This window comes from Bos grunniens, chromosome 3 (genome assembly GCF_055505025.1).
Source record: "Bos grunniens cultivar Pamir isolate PY7600 chromosome 3, Bosgru_T2T1.0, whole genome shotgun sequence".
In the NCBI taxonomy this organism is placed as follows: domain Eukaryota; kingdom Metazoa; phylum Chordata; class Mammalia; order Artiodactyla; family Bovidae; genus Bos; species Bos grunniens.
In genome coordinates, this window is record NC_141167.1 from 24,344,795 (window position 1) to 24,366,946 (window position 22,152).

At 39.2% G+C, this 22,152-nt stretch overlaps 1 protein-coding gene and 1 pseudogene across 10 annotated transcripts in view; one reads left to right on the forward strand and one right to left on the reverse strand.

Annotated features, from left to right (window-relative positions):
- Positions 1-22,152, reverse strand: part of LOC147375312 (BEN domain-containing protein 5) — a 1,469,512-nt gene that overhangs the window by 676,069 nt on the left and 771,291 nt on the right. The gene's annotated exons all lie outside the window — the stretch shown is intronic.
- Positions 6,785-7,104, forward strand: LOC147375315 (histone H4-like; annotated as a pseudogene).

Consider the following 22,152-nt stretch of genomic DNA (forward strand, 5'->3'; position numbering starts at 1 on the left):
CAAGGAGCCATGCATTATGAGTAAAATCAGTGTTGCTCCCTTTTTCTCCAGATGGGAAATATGAAATTAACCAGGAACCGTGTATTTTGTAATACAGAACATGAAAAGATGGTGTCTGGACATTTCACTTCACTGGTTGAACAGTAACCAACGATCTCTCTTTTTCTAGGCATTGGTCTAAATCATCATCTAAATTCATGTTCTTCACGTGGGTTCATAATTTTTGTAATATTTAATCAAATTACTTCTGTATATAGGTGCCCCATGAAAAAAAATTTACCTGGGGCCTTGCACACCAGAGGTGTACACAGGTGGATATAAAATATGTCCAGCTTGTGGCTTAACCGTGGGGTCTCGTCATCAGAGAGGTGATGAAGGAACACTTCTGCGTACAGTTTGCAAGATCATTGTCCCTTCATCATAGCTGTAGCTAAAGGGTCACTACAGGTCTCAACTGCACAGGCGTATCACAATCAGTGACTGAAAGTGGAACTTCAAAGCAATCTGCCACAAATTAGATATATACTTACAATAAACTATTAAGGGTAAACAGATTGTATATTCATTTGTTCTATGCTGAAATATGTAAAGGGAAAATGCATAGAAAGAAGACTAAGGGGAAATAGGATAAAATTTTGAGTTGTCTTTAAGAGGAGAAAAAGGGGATTTTCCTGAGTCATAGGTACTTTTCAGTACTTTCTAAATTTGCTACAATAAGCATGTGCTTTTTTCAGCTCACTGAACATCCTTCAACTCGTGTTTCTTACTTCTCTGCACAGGATATTCCCTCTTTCCTATGGACTCATTCTCCCCAACAACTCACCTTCATTTGGTTAAGTCCTACCGACCCCTGAAATCCTATCTGGAGCACCACTTCCTCCAGGCACCCTTCTCTGACTCCTCCAGGCTATATTAAATGCTTTTTTAATGAGCTCCCATATTACCTTACAGATTCTTAATCATTCCACCTGCAACTGAAAGTTTTTTTTTCTTTCCTATCAGTCCTGCACTCCAGTAACTCAGCACTATGAATGGCAAACATAATGTATAGCCAGGCCACTCAGGATGACTGTTCTCTTGCTCTCTGTAATCCTGCTGCTCAACCAGCGCCAGCTTTACCTGTACCCTACTCACATGTTTGGCCTTGCTATATACTTGCCCCAGACCCCAGCTAGTGATTGTTCTTATCAAAGGAGCCATGAGGGGCCTGCCTGTCTGCTGGTTTCCCTGGTAACTAATGAACCAACCTGACCTTAACTCCCCCAGTGACTGGCCATCTCTCCTTCCCTCCAGGAACAAAGACTGCCACCATTTCCTGCCAGCCATCCACTGCACATAGTGGGTTGTGTCTTCAGGACCTCGTTTCAGATGTGTAAGCTTCCCTATCCTTTAAACCACTGAGGTTTAATATTGCTGACTCTGGGCTCTTTCGACTGTCTTGAAGCTGGGCAAGCATAGGACTTGTAGACCTTCAGGGGTCAGTCCAACACACAGATTCTCAGAAATATTAGTTAAATGAATATCTGGATGAAAATAAACTTTTAAACTCCTTTTAAAAAGATATATGCATGAACAAAGCCTAGGAGGCTTAGGGAAATCTTTTTCCTTTCCCATTGATAGTTTAAAAAAATTGTTAATGGAGTGTTTCTATAAGTAAATAATCTGTGAGTCCTGTCCTCTACCAGGAACAGAAAAAAAGTGTGGTAATTCTTTAAGGCAGTGTTGGGCAAATAAGTCCTTAATAACACTAATTCCATAAGATAGTCTGTGAAGAAAGGAGGGAATGAGTGTCTATAGTCAAATAACTGCAGGAATGCTGTATGCACTGGCCCCCTCTAAAGACTTACTGTGTATATTAGCATATTACAATCTTATAAAAAGTCTTATTGTAAAGAATCCTGCTAATTTATTTTTAATCCAAGCTTCTCAAATTTTTAAAAATATGAATTCTTTCTTTATGTAACACCTATTAACATCTGTTTCACAGAACACTTTGAAAAATGCTAGGTTTAAGAGATAAAGCTTCCTAAAGAAGGAATTTTCTAACTCAGGGTGAAGGTAAGAAGTAGGAAAAATATAAGGAGTGAAAGAGACAAAACAAAACATACTAATAAAGTGTAATATTTATTGAGCACTTAACTATGTGGCATATTATATCAAGTGTTTTATATATATATATATATATATATATATATATATATACACACACACACACACATACACACACTGTCTTCCCTGTAGCTCAGTTGGTAAAGAATCTGCTTGCAATGCGGGAGACACAGGTTCAATCCCTGGGTCAGGAAGATCCCCTAGCAAGTGGATTGCCAGGGAAATGGCAACCCACTCCAGTATTCTTGCCTGGAGAATTCCATGGACAAAGGAACCTGGTGAGCTACAGTCCACGGGGTCACAAAGAGTCAGACATGACTAACTAACATACACACACACTTTATATATACATTTGTTTAACTTTTACAATAGGTTTAAGAAGTAGCGTTATTATTCCCACTTTAAAAAAAGTTAATGTACACCTGTTCCCTATTTCAAGGTTAAAGTGATTCAGTATGTTATAGATAGTACTCTCTCTGAGTTACTTCAGACTTTCTCTCTTATCCACTATACTATCACCACTGAATGACCAAAACCTTCCTTATCTTGGTGGAGTAGGTAATGAAATGAGAATATTGCCTTCCTCTATTCCTCTTCCCATCTCTCCCCATTTTTACCCTCCGCTCCCCTTCCCTTCTTTTATCCCTTCCCTTCCTCCCTCAAACATCCTCTTGAATGTCTGCTCTGTGTTAGTCACTGTTCTAGGTGGACCTTGGGTTTCAGAGATGAAAGAAAAGTGAAAGTGAAAGTCTCTCAGTCATGTTCGACCCTTTGTGACCCCATGGACTGTATAGTCCATGGAATTCTCCAGACCAGAATACAGGAATGGGTACTCTTTTCCTTCTCCAGGGGATCTTCCTAACCCAGGGATCGAACCCAGGTCTCCTGCATTGCAGGCAGATTCTTTACCAGCTAAGCTACAAGGGAAGCCCAAAAGGTGAAAGTGAAGGTTGCTCTATTCAACTCTTTGTGACTGTACAGTCCATGGAATTCTCCAGGCCAGACTACTGAAGTGGGTAGCCTTTGCTGTCTCCAGGGGATCTTCTCAACCCAGGGATTGAACCCAGGTCTCCCGCATTGCAGGCATATTCTTTACCAACTGAGCCACAAGGGAGGCCCAAGAATATTGGAGTGGGTAGCTTATCCCTTCTCCAGAGGATCTTCCCCACCTAGGAATCAAACTGAGGGGTCTTCTGCATTTCAGGCAGATTCCTTATCAACTGAGGTATGAGGGAAGCCCTTTAAGAGATGAATCAGAACCAGTTTCTCTTCTTGAAGGACCTCCAGTCAAGCCAATTAAGTCAATCAGCTTCCAAGTCCTGGGACAGATTAACAGAAGAATGCAAAAGGAGATAATCCTCTGGATTGCATCAAGAGCATCAGAAAGGCTATTAACCAAAGGCCACCTAGAGCTGCTTCCCACACATTTCCTAGGCTGGGTCCTTAGAAGAAGAGTATTTGGCAAGGATGGGAGGAGGGGGTATAAATTTTATGTACGAATCACCAAATTAATGCTGTTTTTGTTAACTAGATTTATGTGAGACTTGGGGGTAAGTACACCTGTTTCCTATTTCAAATATTCCCTGGAGATCTTAGAGATAAGCACTATGCTGATCTGGCCACATGCCAAGAAGCTATTTCGGCCAAAGAGTGTAAAATTTTACTCACATGGGGTTTAAAAAATAAATATTAATATCATGCAGGGCAGAAAGAAACTTAAATTCTATCTACAGACTTAAAAAAATGTCCCTGTACCTCTCTAGATCATAGTGTCAATCACACTGCTCTCTGCTTGCCTCAAAGTCAGGATGGGGAGATCCACTGAAGATTTTTGTTGTTGTGTTCAGTTGCTAAGTTGTGTCTGACTCTTTGTGATCCCAAGGACTGCAGCACACCAGTCTCCCCAGTCCTTCCCAGGTGGCTCAGTGATTTAAAAAAAAAAAAAAATCAGCCTGGTAATGCAGGAATCATAAGAGACATGAGTTCAATCCCTAGGTCAAGAAGATACCCCAGAGGAGGAAATGGCAACCCACTCTAGTGTTCTTGCCTGGATAATTCCAAGGACAGAGGAGACTGGTGGATTATCCATGACGTCACAAAGAGTCAGACACAACTGAACGATTGAGTATGCACATTTAAGAATAGAAATTTTTTCTGTCCCCATCCTCAGCATATAGCACAGTGCCTGGTATATTATACTTGTTCAATTAATGCTCGAAAAAGGACAGATGAAAAGGGGAATGTGGGGAAGAAATGATGGAGGTGACTTGGATGAGACAACAGAGTCACAGAATATTATGGGACATTCAGGAGTTTGACCCTGCATCCTTTGGTACAAGGTTCAGCTTTAAGAAGATACACATTACTTGCTTACAGCTGCCTCATGATGCCTTAATCAACAAAGAATCTTGGGCTGACCTAGGGGAGCATTTCTGATCTCTCCTGTGGATTAGGAGTCTCAGGCCTGCCATCCTCCTTGTTGGAGACTGTCACTGAGAGAGGAGAGGGAAAGACAAGGCTCTATTTGAAATTCAACTAGTATTGCATAAAGAATGATGCACATGAAAAATTGATCATGACACTGGACCCAGGCAAATATTATTAATAATGCAGTATTTAAACACATAATATATCCCCATTAATGATGAAAAGAAACTCAAAGTCACAGCAAATAAAAGTCATTTCAAGGAGACCAAAAGGAAGAGAAATAATTTCTGTGTGGATCACTCCACAATATCTTCCTTTATGCCACCATCTTATACCACCATCTATCAGAGTGAGTAGATTTTCTATCAAGAGATGGAGCAGAACCTTTCTTAATAGGAATATTTCAAACCACTGCCTAGTGGAACCCAGCAATACTAACCTTCTTTCTCCCAATTTCATCTATAAAATGGAGATGAGTTCAGTCAGTTCAGTAACTTACTTATGTCCGACTCTTTGCAACCCCATGAACTGCAGCATGCCAGGCTTCCCTGTCCATCACCAACTCCCAGAGCTGCTCAACTCATGTCCATCGAGTTGGTGATGCCATCCAACCATCGCATCCTCTGTCATCCCCTTCTCCTCCTGCCTTCAATCTTTTCCAGCATCAGGGTCTTTTCCAAGGAGTCACTTCTTCCCATCAGGTGGCCAAAGTATTGGAGCTTCATCTTCAGCATCAGTCAGAACTGATTTCCTTTCGAATTGACTGATTTGATCTCCTTGCAGTCCAAGGGACTCTCAGGAGTCTTCTCCAACTCTCACATCCATACATGACTTCTGGAAAAACCATAGCTTTGACTATTATAAGGACCTTTGTTGGCAAAGTGATGTGTATGCTTTTTAACATACTGTCTAGGTTTGTCATAGCTTTTCTTCCAAGGGGAAAGTGTCTTTTAATTTCATGGCTGCAGTCACTGTCTGCAGTGATTTTGGAGCCCAAGAAAATAAAATCTGCCACTGTTTCTACTTTTTCTCTATATATTTGTCATGAAGTGATGGGATTCGATGCCATGATCTTAGTTTTTTGAATGTTGAGTTTTAAGCCATCTTTTTCAATCTCCTTTTCCACCACCATCAAGAGGCTCTTTTAATCTATCTGACAGAAACCGAAGTTACATATAGAACTATTGCATTTTCAAAGATTTATTATATATATATATATTCCAAAGGAAAATGGAAATCATAGTATATACTTTCAGCATATGACATGAGCACAACCTCCCTCTGAATCATTCATCTCATCCACCTCTAACAGCATCTAAGCTTTAGGCTTCTGCCATGATACTGTGATACCAATGAGCAGGTAAGAAGCAGCAGTGGAAAAAACACTGGTCTAGGATCTGAGTTTTAGTCTCATGTCCAGTAGTAACTCACTCCCTCTTTCTGGGCCTTGGTTTCCATCTGCAGTATTAAGAGGCTTCTAGATAATCTTCCAGTCACCAAATTGTAACTCTGAATATTTGCAATAATGTAGATAGGACAAATTACTAGAAGCATGAGATTTGGAGTATTCTCATGTCCTGGGTTCAGATGCAGCTTCTCCACATACTTGCAGTTAGACCTTGGTTAAGGTACTTAACCCATCTATGTGTTAGTTGCTCAATTGTGTCTGACTCTTCAGACCCCATGGTCCATAGCCTGCGAGGCTCCTCTGCCCATGGAAAATTCTCCAGGCAAGGATACTGGAGTGGGTAGCCTTTCCCTTCTCCAGGGGATCTTCCCAACCCAGGGATCAAACCCAAGTCTCCTGCATTGCAGGCAGATTCTTAACTGAGCCACCAGGGAAGTCCAACTTGACCCTTCTAAGTCCCAAATTACTGGGTGATAAAATGAGACAATAACGGTTCCATCCTTGGGGATTTAAGTACTAAGTAATCCTAGATAACATTCCTAATAAAGGAAGATGTGGAAAGCATGTCCAGATCCATTTAATTTCAAAGACCTTGCCCTTTCCATTGCAACAGTAGAATATGCCAACATAAACAAACATCCACAAAGCCAGGCAGAGTATAGTAGAAGCACAAGCATTTTGCTGTTGACTGACAGGTAAGAGGGACTGATCTGTCTGTGGGTTAAAGCAGCAAGTTGTTTCATCAAGGAAAGAGTTCTGGAGTCAGAGGCCAGTGATTCGAAACACTTAACCTCTCAGGATCTCAGTTTCTTCTCCTATAAAATATGGACAGCAGATTGCGACAGCAACCATGTCTGGTCGTGGGAAGGGTGGCAAAGGCCTCGGCAAGGGGGGTGCTAAGCGCCATCGCAAAGTCTTGCGGGACAACATTCAGGGTATTACTAAGCCAGCTATCCGGCGTCTGGCTCGTCGTGGAGGCGTCAAACGTATCTCTGGTCTTATCTACGAAGAGACTCGTGGGGTGCTGAAAGTGTTTCTGGAAAATGTGATCTGGGACGCGGTCACCTATACGGAGCACGCTAAGCGCAAGACTGTTACCGCCATGGATGTGGTCTACACGCTCAAACGTCAGGGCCGTACCATACGGTTTTGGTGGTTGAGCAAAGCATCTAGCTTGAAACGTTTAGAAAAACTAAAGGCCCTTTTCAGGGCCGCAAAAAAAACAAACAAACAAACAAAAAAAAATATGGACAGCAATAGTACTTGCTTTATGGAATTAAGAGTATAGATGAAGTAATGTATGTAAGCACTTAGCACAGTGCCCGGGACATAATAAAAGCTCAATAAATAATAGCTACTGCTATTATTATAGTGGTGTCTTTTAATGACATGAAATTAAAGAGTATACTTATAAATGATCAAAACATTCTAGAATAATCCAAACAGCCCACAAGATGCTGCCAACCCTAAAAGAATCAGAAACCCAGAATAGCATTTTTCCATTGGCTTTCCAACTTCTTGAGGGCAAAAGAAAAACTCTGGAAATTACGCATTTTGGCCTTCAACCAGGCTCTATTCTCAGAGGTATTATTTACATTTCAGATTTTATTGTCTTCTATGGTGCTGACATGAAATAACCTTCTGTTCTCTTCCATGTTAAAAGAGTACAGTGTTTCTTGGGTCAATAAATAATTCAGGGCTATATTAATATTTTAAGAAGAATAAGCAATATATTTTAGACCCTAGAAAAACCATGAGGACTGAAATTAGTTATTTGCAGCTGAAAACTTAATTGAACCAACATATTGATTGTTTTTTCTTCCAGGTTTTATTGTCCACACAATGAAGAGGAGTGCCTGCTTCTATTCCAAATGCTGCATACTTAATTATATCTGCTGGATTTGTTTTCATAAAAACTCAAAAGCATCCAATCATGAACTTAAATGCTTTTGCCCATCTGATGCTAAACATAGAACCACTCCTCTTTCCTTACAACAGTGCACTCTTCTTCATACATTCTTTAAGAATAATAGATGCCATTTTTCCATAAATATCGGATTTCTGAGTTAGCACTTATAACCTAGCTAAAGGAGGAGAAAAGAAATTTATTTTTACCTACTATGTCTCAGATCTATGTATGTATGATCTTATTTAATCCTTAAAATAACTCGTCGGTGTAGATAATATCTTCTCCTTTTCTAGATGAAGAAACAGAGTTTCAAAGAGGTTGAGTAACTTGTCAAGGTCACCCAAAAATTGCATCCAACCTAAAAACCAAGTTCTTTCCTTCACACCAAGCTGCTTCATAGTACTAACAATGATTAAAAAAAAAAAAAAAAAAAAAAAGCTCAGCAGTGTGCTGGGCACTGTTTGAAGATGTTTATATGCATTAATTAATTACTCTAAAAATCCTTTGAGATAACAGCTATTTTTATCCCAATCTGCAGTTCAGGAAAATAAAGCTTAGAGAGATGAAGATGGGCTTTCCCAAGTTTCCCTGATATTAAGTGGAAGACCCGATTTGAAGTCACATAGTCTGACTTCTAGGGTCCTATCTTTTAATACTCCTAGATACCAAAATTCAGAAAAACAGGGAAATGGGCTGATAAAATAAGACCAAGGGGGCCATCTTCTCAGCTCCACATGGGACATTAAACAGAATTCTAGTAAAAACAAGCCACCATGACAGATGATGAGTTGGCAGTGTTAACAAAGCCCATTTCTGGATATGGTTTGGAATCTTTGCTACAAACATGACCTTCCTGGGTGATCTGTCAAACTTGACCTGCCCATCAAAGGAGGTGTTAGCCAGGGCCCTCTTTCCTATATTGTGGTTATACTCTAATTTTCTTCAAATTGTAGCCACAGAAAGTATTGCCTCTGCATCTTCAGTAACAGCTCCAGAATGAAAAAGAAGGTGCCCAGAGTCAGGTAAGCGGTCACATGTAAGATGCTCTTCATTTCGCAAAGTAGATCAGTTCCTAACATGGTAGTTGGGCTGAATTTAAAAGAACAATTGGATATAAATCTTATTTTTGGTAGAGTTACATACACGTAAGCAAAATTTCATGTGCTTTAGGATGTGTAGACACACACACACCATTCCTGGTCTTCTCAGAGTCCCTAGGTACCCATAAGTACCTAGTACAGTTGTCACATTATGGATCTGGAAGCATGCACTTTGTAAGACAGACAAATCCATCTACTTATAGATGGGTTGACTTGGCTCAAGTGTGAGGAATCTCCATCAGTAGAAATCTGAGTACCTACTAAATGTCAGGCCCTCGGCTAAGTCTCTGATTCTTGTTTGCTACCTCAGCAGCTTCAACAATTTGAAATCAGTCTGGTCATAGGCTTCTGGATTGCATTATTTTCTTTTACTCATACTGTCAGGGTAACAGTCACCTATCCTGACATTTGGGTTCATTCTGACCACAATCATGCCTGGAAACAGAAAAGAAACTCTGAACCCCAGATACTAATATAAGAGTTAAGCCAAAGCTTTGAGAAAGGGTTATTGAATGTAAATGACAAGTATCCTTAGATTTGAGTAGTAAAATAGTGCATAAGCTATATACTGCTGTGTGACAAATTACTCTAAAACATATTAGCTTATAAAAACAAATATTTATTATCTCTCACACTTTCTGAGAGTTAGGAATCTTGGAATGGCTTAGTAGGATTGTTTTTGTTCAGGATCTCTCATGAGGTTTCAGTCAAGCTATCAGCCAAGGTTGCAGTCATTTGAAAATCTGATCCTGGAAGATCCACTTCCAAAGCTCATTTGTGTGGCTATTGCCTGAAGGCTTCAATTCCTCACCACATGGCCTCTTTGCAAAGTTTTCCTGACAAAGCAGCTGGCTTTATCCAGAGCAAAGAATCCAATGGAGGGAGAGAAGGAGAGCAAGCGAGAGGCAGAGAGAGAATCAAGATAGAATCTGCAGCATCGCTTATAACCTTGCATCAAAAGTATTATCATATATACTAGCTCTGGTGCAATGTGAGAGGGACCTACACAAGAGGGTAGGTTGAGGATCATTAAGAGCCATTTTGAAGGCTGTTTACTATCAAATGTGAACAATATAATCAATAGAAGATAATTGAAAGATTATTTTTCAACCTTTAGCCTAGGATACTTTGGAACACAGAATCCAATAAAAGAATTAATTTATGTTAGTTGGTTGTTGAATGAATTTAGTTTAAGTCAGGGCTAACTACACTTAGGCTTTTCAGTTTCTTGAGACTTTCTTAGGTTTGAAAGATCAGCCCCTCTCAACCTCCTATAGATGAGGCCATCACAAATACCCAAGCCCCTGTGAACCAAATGGGCCAGAACAATGTTTCCTTCTCAATTCCACCAGCAACTGTTGAGTATCCACTGCATGCCTGACACTTGAAATGCAATATTATTTTTATTTTTTTTTTACAGCCACCTGTCAATAGGGCTTTTAGATCATGGTTTGCAGACAGCAAAATTGAAGCTCAGAGAGATAAAGTGACTTACCTAGAAAATTTGTGGCAGAACAAAGTTATAAATACAAATCTAAAAAAAAATTCCAAGGAGGGGAGGTTTTAAAGAAATGTTTTTAGATAATTCCATGGTGCCTCCACTGAAATGAGGTGAAAAAAAAAAAAAAAATATATATATATATATATATATATATTTGAGTTTTCAGATGTGATGGTAAATTGTAGCTCCTCTTTCTTTCAAATTATTCTCTTTGATCAACATTATATGATGAGGTGTGAAGGCAAAGGAATGAGACATTTAAAGTTGTATGATACTCATAAGGAATGTTTCACATCCTTTTTCTATCTTAGCATTTCTCAGCTATTCACAATAAATGTACAGAAATTTGTAGACTGTGTTGCTCCTCTGCAGAACTACAAAGAGCATCTTGGTTCTGTAGCATTAAAATTGACTTGGATGTTAACTGCTTGAAGCTTGAAGCAGGACATGAGCCAGTTCTGATAATGGTGTGGTATTCCCTCTCTCCCAGCAGCAGCATGAGGCATCTGATATTCCCATGGAGAAATCAGTTGCATATTGGCCATCTTCAGCCAGAGTCTCTTGACTGGCATCTCTGTTTTCTGACCACTCACGTCAGATCACTGACTCCTTTTATTGAACCATACCACTTTTTCACATGGTCTTCGTAGTTAATTCTATCATTAAATCACATTTTTTCAACTCTTGCCACCAACCTGATGCAAGCCACTGTCATCTCTCCCCTCAGCTACTAAATGATCTTTTCTGCCTCTTGTCATGAAATCTCTGATTTATTGTCAACCTGGCAATGAGAATTATCTTTTTCAGGATAGACACAATCATGTGAATCCCCTGCTTAAAACTCTTCCATGGCTTCCTATCATACTTAGAACAAAGTCTAAACTCCTTTCCACAGCCTTCAAGGCTCTGTATAATCAGAATATTACCTACCTCTTCAGGTTAATCTCATTCACTTTTTTTTTCTTTCTTTCTTTTTTTTTTTTTTTGCCTACTGGTTCACTTCAATTATTCAAATATTCTATGCCTTTTCCTATCTTAGAGTCTTAAAAAATTCTGTTTCCTTTATGCATAATGCTCTTCTGACTCTATGACAGGCTTCTCACCTGTCAGGTCTCAGATAAAATGTTGTATTCCTTGGAAAGGTAGTCTCAGTCCACTTTCTTTAAAGTAGGTCTCCTATTTTCCTCTAACTGGGATCTTGTTTAGTTCCCTCTTAGCTCATTTCACACTCTATATTTATTTATTTATAGAGGCCTAGAACATAGTGGTACTAAATACAGAGTCTGAGGGCAGATTGCCTGGATTTAATTCCTAGTTCTGCTATTTGACTGTGGTCCTAGGGCAGTTGTTTACTTCCCTATGCTTGAGTTTCTTCATCAGTCCTAGTACTTATTTTATTGGGCTATTATGATAATTAAACATAAAATGCTAAGAACATGATCTCAGTCCAGTTCAGTTCAGTTGTTCAGTCATGTCTGACTCTTTGCAACCCCATGAATCGCAGCACGCCAGGCCTCCCTGTCCATCACCATCTCCCGGCGTTCACTCAAACTCATGTCCATCGAGTCGGTGATGCCATCCAGCCATCTCATCCTTTGTCGCCCCTTCTCCTCCTGTTCCCAATCCCTCCTAGCACCAGAGTCTTTTCCAGTGAGTCAACTCTTCGCATAAGGTGGCCAAAGTACTGGAGTTTCAGCTTTAGCATCATTCCTTCCAAAGAACATGATCTAGCATATAGTAAACACTCAATATTTGTTAACTATTATATATATATACATTTTTTTTTTCTTTCTACCATAATACACACTCTATGAGAGCGGGGGCCATTGCTGGTCTTGTTCACAATTATGTCCTTAGTTTCTGGCATGTTGGAGGCCTTCAGTGGGTTCTTGTTGAGTATAGCATGAAGTATGTTACTAGTATCAACAAGAAATAATGGATTCTACAATCAGATTTACTTGGATTTAAATCCTGTTTCTTCCACACTCTGTGCTGCGACTATATTATTATTTGTTCTCTCCTTATCATGGCCAACACCTGTAAAATGCCCCTTACTATGCCCCTTATTTGGAGAAGGCAATGGCAACCCACTCCAGTACTCTTGCCTGGCAAATCCCATGGACGGAGGAGCCTGGTAGGCTGCAGTTCATGGGGTCTCTAGGAGTCAGACACGACTGAGCAACTTCACTTTCATTTTCACTTTCATGTATTGGAGAAGAAAATGGTAACCCACTCCAGTGTTCTTGCCTGGAGAATCCCAGGGACTGGGGAGCCTGGTGAGCTGCCGTCTCTGGGGTCACACAGAGTCGAACACAATAGAAGTGACTTAGCAGCAGCAGTAGCAGCATGCCCCTTATTGGCACTGAACTATTACAAAATTTGTTGTTAGCTTTTGTTCTCATATGACAATAACACATAATATTTATGAGCATAGATGGATTCTAGAGTCAGACTGCCTAAATTATTAACCAGATTCCACCACTGATTAATTTGGAAAGATACTTAGCCTCTCTTGTGGTTCTTAGGTTTCCCTGATTTTAAAATGAAGGTAAAAATAGTACTTATTTCATAGGGTCATTTTGGTAATTCAATGAATTAATACATGATAAGTTCATAGAAGAGTTCCTGATATGTAGTAAACTCAATATGTTTTAGTTCCTTGACATTCAGACCATGATTCTTAAGCCAGCAGCATTGGTAATAACCTTGAATCCTATTGGAAATGCAGTATCTTGGGTCTCACCACCAAACTACTGAATCAGAATCTGTATTTTAATAAAATCTCCAGGTAATCTACATGCAGATTAAAAGATTGAAAAATGCTAATTTAGCTGACATCATTATCACTGCTACCAGCACTTCCTAACCTTCTGATCTCTGTCTCTTGAATTAATACCTGCATACTCTCTATGGCTTCCCAGGTGGCTCAGAGGTAAAGAATTTGCTTGCGAATGCAGGAGAAGAAGGAGATGCAGGGTTGATCCCTGGGTCAGGAAGATCCTCTGGAATAGGAGATGGCAACTCACTCCAAAATTCTTCCCTGGAAAACTCCATGGACAGAGGAGCCTGGCAGGCTACAGTCCATGGGGTCGCAAAGAATCAGACACGACTGAGTGACGGAGCTTGCACACGTACTCTATACTTCTCTCTGTCTGGCCCTTTATGACTGGACATTCCTTTGGTTGGTCTACTTGACTTTTTGATTTAGCATCATACCCAAGACTCTATCACTCAATTTTCCCTTTTAGTTCCTCACACAGCAGTATGTCTACAGAGAAGTGACATAATACAGTACTTCAGCTACAGCTTCTACTCTTCACTGTTCACTGCTTAGAGCTTAGCAGGTCCTCCCAGGATCCTGCTTCCTGGGAAAGAGCCATCTAAAAACCACTAAGTCATTGTGTGGCATTGCAAAAATTTGCTTTTGACTCTGAAGATAAAACTACTCAGCTAGTCAACTAGTATCTTGGGTAGCTGTTCAATATATTTGAGCCTAATTTTTTCTTATTTGGGCAATAGAGGTAATGATAACTTTCTCAGAGGATTTTGTAAATATGGAGACAATATATGTTAAGCACTTAGTATTATGGTCAATACACTGTATGCAATCAATAAACATTGGTTACTATATTAATGAGTACCATAAATACTATAATGATGACTATTTTTATGGCATACCTCACTTTTTCATGATGTTCCTGAAAACTACTCTCTCCAGCATTTGACGTTCCCTCCTAAATGTTTGCCATATATTTCTGGAGATACTTGAAAAGAAATATCACATATTTGTATGTATAAATCTAGAGTATATATGAGTCACATGACATGGTCATTCTCAATAAATGTTTGATACATGAATAAATGATAAAATAAATGAATGTTTCATATTTGCAAAAAATCAAGGGTGATAGTTCCTTGTTCTCACTTGTGAGAGCAAAAATAAATCCTTCAACTTAGCATTCATATTTTTGTTCACGTTTCCTTCAGGTTGATCTTTCATGAAGGTTCAAACAGATCTACTATTCTAGCGAAACCAACGTAATAGAATTATTCTTTGAACTGTGAATTCTTTGAACTTTGAATTCTTAAATTCTTTGAATTTAAGATTTGAAATGTTTGATATGAATTTGAATCATGATTCCTTCATCTACTACCTGAGATCTAATGTTGGTCCCCTAATCTACCTGAATTTTTATTTTCTCCTCTGCGAAATAATTATTCCTCAATACTGTGAGATTTCAGTGAGATGATACATCTAAAAACTGATATCACAGCAACTGACACAAAACAGGCAATCAATAACTAAGAGTTCCTTTGTTCTTTTGCTTGATACACCCTTTTGGAAAGTGATTCAATAAAATATATCAATAATCAGTAAGTCCATTTCTAGAAATTCTCCACAGGAGAGGACCCAAATGAAGACAAATATTTATGCATAGTTATATTTTTATCATGTCTGCATTTCTAATGTAGCCCCTCAGCAACTAACAGATTGATTCTCTCACAGCAAGTATTCATTCAGGGTAATTCTCTGAACTGTTACATTGTGTGCCTTGTCATCACCCTAACTTCAGGAGAAAGCTTTTTTCACACAGGCTTTCATTTTGTCATTCAACATGTGCAAGGCAGAGTGAAAGAAAATGAAGAGATGAAGAAAATATTTTCCCCTCTCATTAAAATGTGGCAAATATCCACTTTACTGAGCCACCATTCTTCTCCGATTTCAACAAACTCTTACTCATTCCTTAAGTCAGTTTAGTTCAGTCACTCAGTCATGTCCGACTCTTTGTGACTCCATGGACTGCAGCATGCCAGGCCTCCCTGTCCATCACCAACTCCTGGAGTTTACTCAAACTCATATCCATTGAGTTAGTGATGCCATCCAACCATCTCATCCTCTGCTGTCCCCTTCTCCTCCTGCCTTCAATCTTTCCCAGCATCAGGGTCTTTTCCAATGAGTCAGTTATTGAATCAGGTGGCCAGAGTATTGGAGTTTCATTCAGCATCAGTGAAGCTGATTCAGCATGAGTCCTTCCAATGAATATTCAGGAGTGATTTCCTTAGGATTGACTGGCTGGATCTCCTTGCAGTCCGAGGGACTCTCAAGAGTCTTCTCCAACACCACAGTTCAAAAGCATCAACTTTTGGCACTCAGCTTTCTTTATAGTCCAAATCTCACATCCATACATGACTAATGGAAAAACCATAGCCTTGACTAGATGGACCTTTGTTGGCAAAGTAATGTATTTGCTTTTTAATGGGCTGTCTAGGTTGGTCATAACTTTTCTTCTAAGGAATAAGCATCTTTTTATTTCATGGCTGCAGTCACCATCTACAGTGATTTTGAAGCCCCCCAAAATAAAGTCTGTCACTGTTTCCACATTTCCCCATCTATTTCCCATGAAGTGATGGGACCAGATGCCATGATCTTTGTTTTCTGAATGTTGAGCTTTAAGCCAACCTTTTCACTCTCCTCTTTCACTTTTATCAAGAGGCTCTTTAGTTCCTATTCATTTTCTGCCATAAGGGTGGTGTCATCTACATATCTGAGGTTATTGATATTTCTCCTGGCAATCTTGATTCCAGCTTGTGCTTCTTCCAGCCCAGGGTTTCTCACGATGTACTCTGCATATAAGTTTAATAAGCACAGTGACAATATACAGCCTTGGTGCACTCCTTTCCCTATTTGGAATCAGCCTTTTGTTCCATGTCCAGTTCTAACTGTTGCTTCTTGACATGCATACACATTTCTCAAGAGGCAGGTCAAGTGGTCTGGTATTCCCATCTCTTTAAGAATTTTCCACAGTTTATTCTGATACATACAGTCAAAGGCTCTGGCATAGTCAATAAAGCAGAAATAGATGTTTTTCTGGAACTCTCTTGCTTTTTGATGATCCAGCAGATGTTGGCAATTTGATCTCTGGTTCCTCTGCCTTTTCTAATCCAGCTTGAACATCTGGAAGTTCATTGTTCATTTATTGCTTAAACATGGCTTGGAGAATTTTGAGCACTACTTTAATAGCATGTGAGATGGGTGCAATTGTGCAATAGTTTGAGCATTCTTTTGCATTACCTTTCTTTGGGATTGGAATGACAACTGAGATTTTCCAGTCCTGTGGGCACTGCTGAATTTTCCAATCTTGCTGGCATATTGAGTGCAGCACTTTCACAGCATCATCTTTCAGGATTTGAGATAGCTCAACTGGAATTCCATCACTTCTACTAGCTTTGTTCATCATTTGTTCATTAGTGGTGCTTCCTAAGGCCCACTTGACTTCCCATTCCAGGATGTCCGACTAGGTGAGTGATCACACCATCATGATTATTTGGGTCATGAAGAACAATATAGTTCTTCTGCATATTCTTGCCACCTCTTTTTAATATCTTCTGCTTCTTTTAGGTCCATACCATTCCTGTACTTCATTGTGCCCATTTTTGCATGAAATATTCCCCTAGTATCTCTAACTTCATGGACGAGATCTCTAGTCTTTCCCATTCCATTTTTTCCCTCTATTTCTTTGCATTGATCACTAAGAAAGGCTTTCTTAGCTCTCTTTGCTGTTCTTTGGAACTCTGCATTCAGATGTTTATATCTTTCCTTTTCTCTTTTGCCTTTCACTTTTCTTCTTTTCTCAGCTATTTGTAAGGCCTCCTGAGACAACCATTTGGCCTTTTTGCATTTCTTTTTCTTGAGGATGGTCTTGATCTCTGCCTCCTGTACAATGTCATGAACCTCTGTCAACAGTTCTTCAGGCATTCTGTCTATCAGATCTAATCCCTTGAATCTATTTGTCACTTCCACTGTATAATCATAAGGGATTTGATTTAGGTTATACCTGAATGGTCTAGTAGTTTTTCCTACATTCTTCAATTTCAGTCTGAATTTGGCAATAAGGAGTTCATGATCTGAGCCACAGTCAGCTCCTGGTCTTATTTTTGCTGACTGTATAGAGCTTCTCCATCTTTGGCTTCAAAGAATATAAACAATATGATTTCAGTATCAACCATCTGGTGATGTCCATGTTCAGAGTCTTCTCTTGTATTGTTGGAAGAGGGTGTTTGCTATGACCAGTGTGTTCTCTTGGCAAATCTCTAATAGTCTTTGGCCTGGTTCATTATGTACTCTAAGGACAAGGTTGCCTGTTTCTTCAGGTATTTCTTGACTTCCTACTTTTGCATTCCAGTCTCCTATAATGGAAAGGACATCTTTTGGGGGTGTTAGTTCTAGAAGGTCTTGTAGGTCTTCATAGAACTGTTCAACTTCAGCTTCTTCAGCATTACTGATTGGACCATAGACTTGGATTACTGTGATATTCAATGGTTTGCCTTGGAAATGAACAGAGATCATTCTGGCATTCTTGAGATTGCATCCAAGTCTGCATTTTGGACTCTTGTTGACTATGATGGCTATTCTATTTCTTCTAAGGGATTCCTGCCCACAGTAGTAGATATAATGGTCATCTGAGTTAAATTCACCCATTCCAGTCCATTTTAGTTCACTGATCCCTAAAAGGTTGATGTTCACTCTTGCCATCTCCTATTTGACCACTTCCAATTTGCCTTGTTTCATGAACTCATTCCTTGATCAAATTCAAATGTTGCCTAAGCTATGATAGATTCTCTGACCTTCCTAGTAATTAAAGCTTTTCATTCCTTCCCCTTTGCTTCTATAGGATTCTCTTCACACTTATTTTTAGGGCAAACACATCATATTTTTTTTGTAAACACACCAAAGATATTCACAAATATCATGTATACTCCATTGGACTGTGAACCCTTCAAATACAGTGACTTCCCAGTCTTGTTCAACTTGTAAAGGACATGGCAAAAAATCAGGTATTCATGTTCTATAAATGTCTATTGAGTAACTGAATAAATACATAGATAAAATCACACATTATAACTGTGATTTAATTCAAAATGTAGGATGTTTATTTAAAAAAGCCTTAAAGGTGGCTAGAGGAGGAAGAGTCTATCAGTTTTGGTAATCAGGAAAGATTTAATGGAGAAGGTATTGATAGCATTTGATATAGGTCTTAAAGATAAAAAAAAATATTTCAATAAAAAGAGAATAATGGACATTCTGGGTTTATAGGTCAGCCTGGGAAAAACCAAAGAGCTGGGAAATGAGTGGGTATGGTTTATGCATGTTTGGAGAACTAGGATACAGTCCAATTTGTGGAGATATAGGAAATAAAACTGTGAAGGGGTTAGAGTCATATTTTGTAGGACCTTAAAAGCTGAAGTGAAGGATTTATGCTGAATTTTATGGGCTGTGTGACGGTGATAGTGCCAAGGGATATATTTTAGGAGGATAAAATTACTCTGGAATAGTTCTAGGAACATATCTATTGCACCTAGATGTGGGAGTCGTGGGGGAGTGAGAATGCAGGCACACCAGTGGAGAGACCAATTAGAAGTCTAGAAGGATGGAAGTTAGATTAGAGTAGTGGGGTAGAGCCCTGAGCTGGGCCACCAAGTGATACATGGAAGTGTTCCGCCCAAGGTGTTCAGAGGCAATTCATTAAAGCCTGTATCACCCAGTGGTCCAAGACCAAGAATTTTGTGTTGAGACAAGAAAAAATGAATGAGGCTCAGACTCTGCTTTCAGAGAGCATTTTAGCCCAAGGAAGAGGCAAAGAGGCACACAAGCAACTGAAATCTTAGACAAACTATGATAACTGAGAGAGGTATAATCAAAGTGCTCTGAGAGGCCCGGGGTCCAGAGCTCTGATTCTGATGACATGCTTGTAATCTTTTCTTTCTAGGACGGCTTTGTTCTGTATTCATGTTCAAGTCTGCTACCCAGTAAATGTATACTTTTGGAATGTCACTTAACATTCCTGGAATTAACTTTGTCACTTGATACCGACTGATAGTCCAATCAAAATAATGTCTGTTTGCTTAAATTCTGGAATATCATCTACCTTTTATATCCAGTCACTGTGATCTGCTCACCTGTGGGGCACCTACAGGTTTTGTCTTCTCCCTGCACATTTGATTATTCAACTGAATATGATTAGGGATTCTATAAATTTTGAGCAACTAGAGATCTTCTCAGCACATGAAGATTTCTCAGCTACCCACTGTGTGGTAGCTAGTGCCTTCTCAGAACTCTTTACCACTTTTGCCTTTACATAAACGATCAGTAGTATGATACTTTTACATAGCTCCTAAGTGGACAATGTGTAATGTATATTCCTGAAATGTTCCAGTCAACATCATGTACATCAGGCTGGTTCTAAAACAGAAATGTCAACATAGTTCAGTAAGGGTCAGTCAGTGAGGAAGGTAGATAATACTTCAAAATTTAGACAGAAGAAAGAATTTCAGGGCATAGAGTACTAACAAGAGCAAAGGTGTTAAGGCAGAAATTGACAAGGTACACAGATATGACAATAAAGAGACTTTCTACATTTGGAAACAAGGTTGTGGTGGAAGTATCAAAGAAGAGAATATTAAGGTAAAAATCATCCACTCCATTAGAAAATTCAGGGAGACAAATTTTACTTTACTTTAACAGACATTTTCTTGGAAGGTGATGACTGGCTACGGCTAGAAGAATGTAAGTGGAGACCAAATGCCAAATTTGGAGAGTTTTGTAGAGAATAATGCTACCTCAACTAGGGAACTACAATTAAATCCTGGGCCCCAAAACTGAAAGAGAATTTAATGAATAGCATATTCTTGATAAGGTGATAGACAGGAAGTAAATGGTATAGGAGGAATAAACAAAAAAGGGAAAAGGGAAAGGAAGGAGGGAAGCAAAAGAGGAAAGGAGGAAGAGGAGGAACATGGTGCAGGTGGTGGGAAGGAAGGAAGAAAGAAAGGAACAAAAATGCAGAAGAGGGACAAAAGGAGGGAGGGAGGGAGATTAAAAAGAGAGAGGTAGGGAAGGTGGAAAGAGATACATAGTTGAATCATATTCAATACTGGCACACTGAGTATTTGTTGTTGTTGTTCCTCTCAATTCACTACTGTTAATAAACTCTTGGGGTCTATCCACTTGTGAATTTCTGATTGTGTGACCAACCATTGGTAGTCTATGAATGCTTTTAGTCATAAGTAATAAAGGAGGAGGGCCCAACTTGAGGTTTTGGACTCCTTCAAAAAGAGAAACAAGAACGAGCTAAAAAGGCATCCTAATTGACTGCATCTTGTGAACTTAAAGTATCAGAGAAATTTAGCTCTTAAAGAACTGCATAAAATATTTTATCATATCCCTGCCTTGGTAAATTTAATAAACTGTGGTGCCTTCAGGGACCCAGATCCATATGAATTAACTGCCTTCAACTCAGAGCATCAGGGTCTTTATCTTTTGTCAGCTTAATTATGTGTTTAATTTTATTTTTAACATTTAAAAAAATGAGCCACACTAAGAGCAGCTTTGATTGTTTAATTAAACAAATGAATGTTGTTCTATCTGGCATGATCAAAACTCTATAATTTGTCATGTTACAGTTTTATAGGGAGCCAAGAGCTCCAAGGTTGTACTCAGGGAAGTCAGGGACTCAAAAGTCTACCTGCCTACTTTTCCAGAATAATGTAGTGGTCTAAATTGGTTGTGCAGTTATCTTGATATTAATATGTGGCTGATTCCACTAGAGTTCCGGCATGCTATTAGGTACTTTTCTAACTTCTCTGTGCAGAAATCTTTGCGTGGCATAGATTGGAGACTTGAGAGGGATAAAGTGGTATCATCAAGAATAACCTGAATTCCCATAGGCAAAGCATCAGCCCACGACCACCAGTCCTTCTTACATTCTTTAGATGTCCTATAAAACTGTTACTCTAGTTTCCAAATAAATCAGCCTCACATTTCTAACCTGGCATTCTATAGGCCCTTCAAATTCTTTTGAGCTTTCTGATATTGCCCCATACTTCACAATCACATAAAGGCAGGAGTCCTACTTGCGATACTCAGAATCTTGCATTTACTTGCACTCTGACTTACTGATAATCCTCATGGTTTTTCATTTCATGACTCCCCTGCCCACCCCTCCCTATTTTGGACAAAGCTTCATTTCTTGTTTCAGAAAAACAAGTCTTTCCAGTATAGCTTGGTGTCCAAACACGATGGATACCCACACCCACTGTGTGTATTCTGGCTCCTTGTACAGGTTCTGAATGTCTTCCATCCAGCCTTTTCTATACACTAGTGTCAAATAGTTTTCCTAATAAGAGCTTTGCTTATTTCATCCCTGCCAAAAATCACTCAGTGATTTCATATGGTCTTCAGTATAAGGTATAGATTTCTTAATAAGATACTCAGATCTTTCAAACTTTAGGCCTAGATCAATACAGATGACTTATTGGACTCCAGCTTCCTACCTCTTTATTTACATGACAGAAACAGAACCTCTCATTCTTCCTGAAATGTATTTTATGCTTTCCCCCTTTTGTGCCTTTGTTCACACTTTCCCATATGCCTGATAATCCTTATTGTCAGTTTTCTGTTTTACAAAACATGTACTCTCTAATAGCAAGCTCATCATAATTTTAGGGTTCTATTCTACCTACCACATAATTGAGGTATCAACTGATCGATGCTGGGCCAATGGTCATATCTTTACTAATGGCTAAATAGACTAAGAAATTGTCTATGTTTTGGTCTCTAGAAATGCCCCACTGTTCCTTCCCAAAGGAAAACTATTCACTTAGGCTGAGGCCTAGAGGATGAGAAGGAAAGGCTATGAGA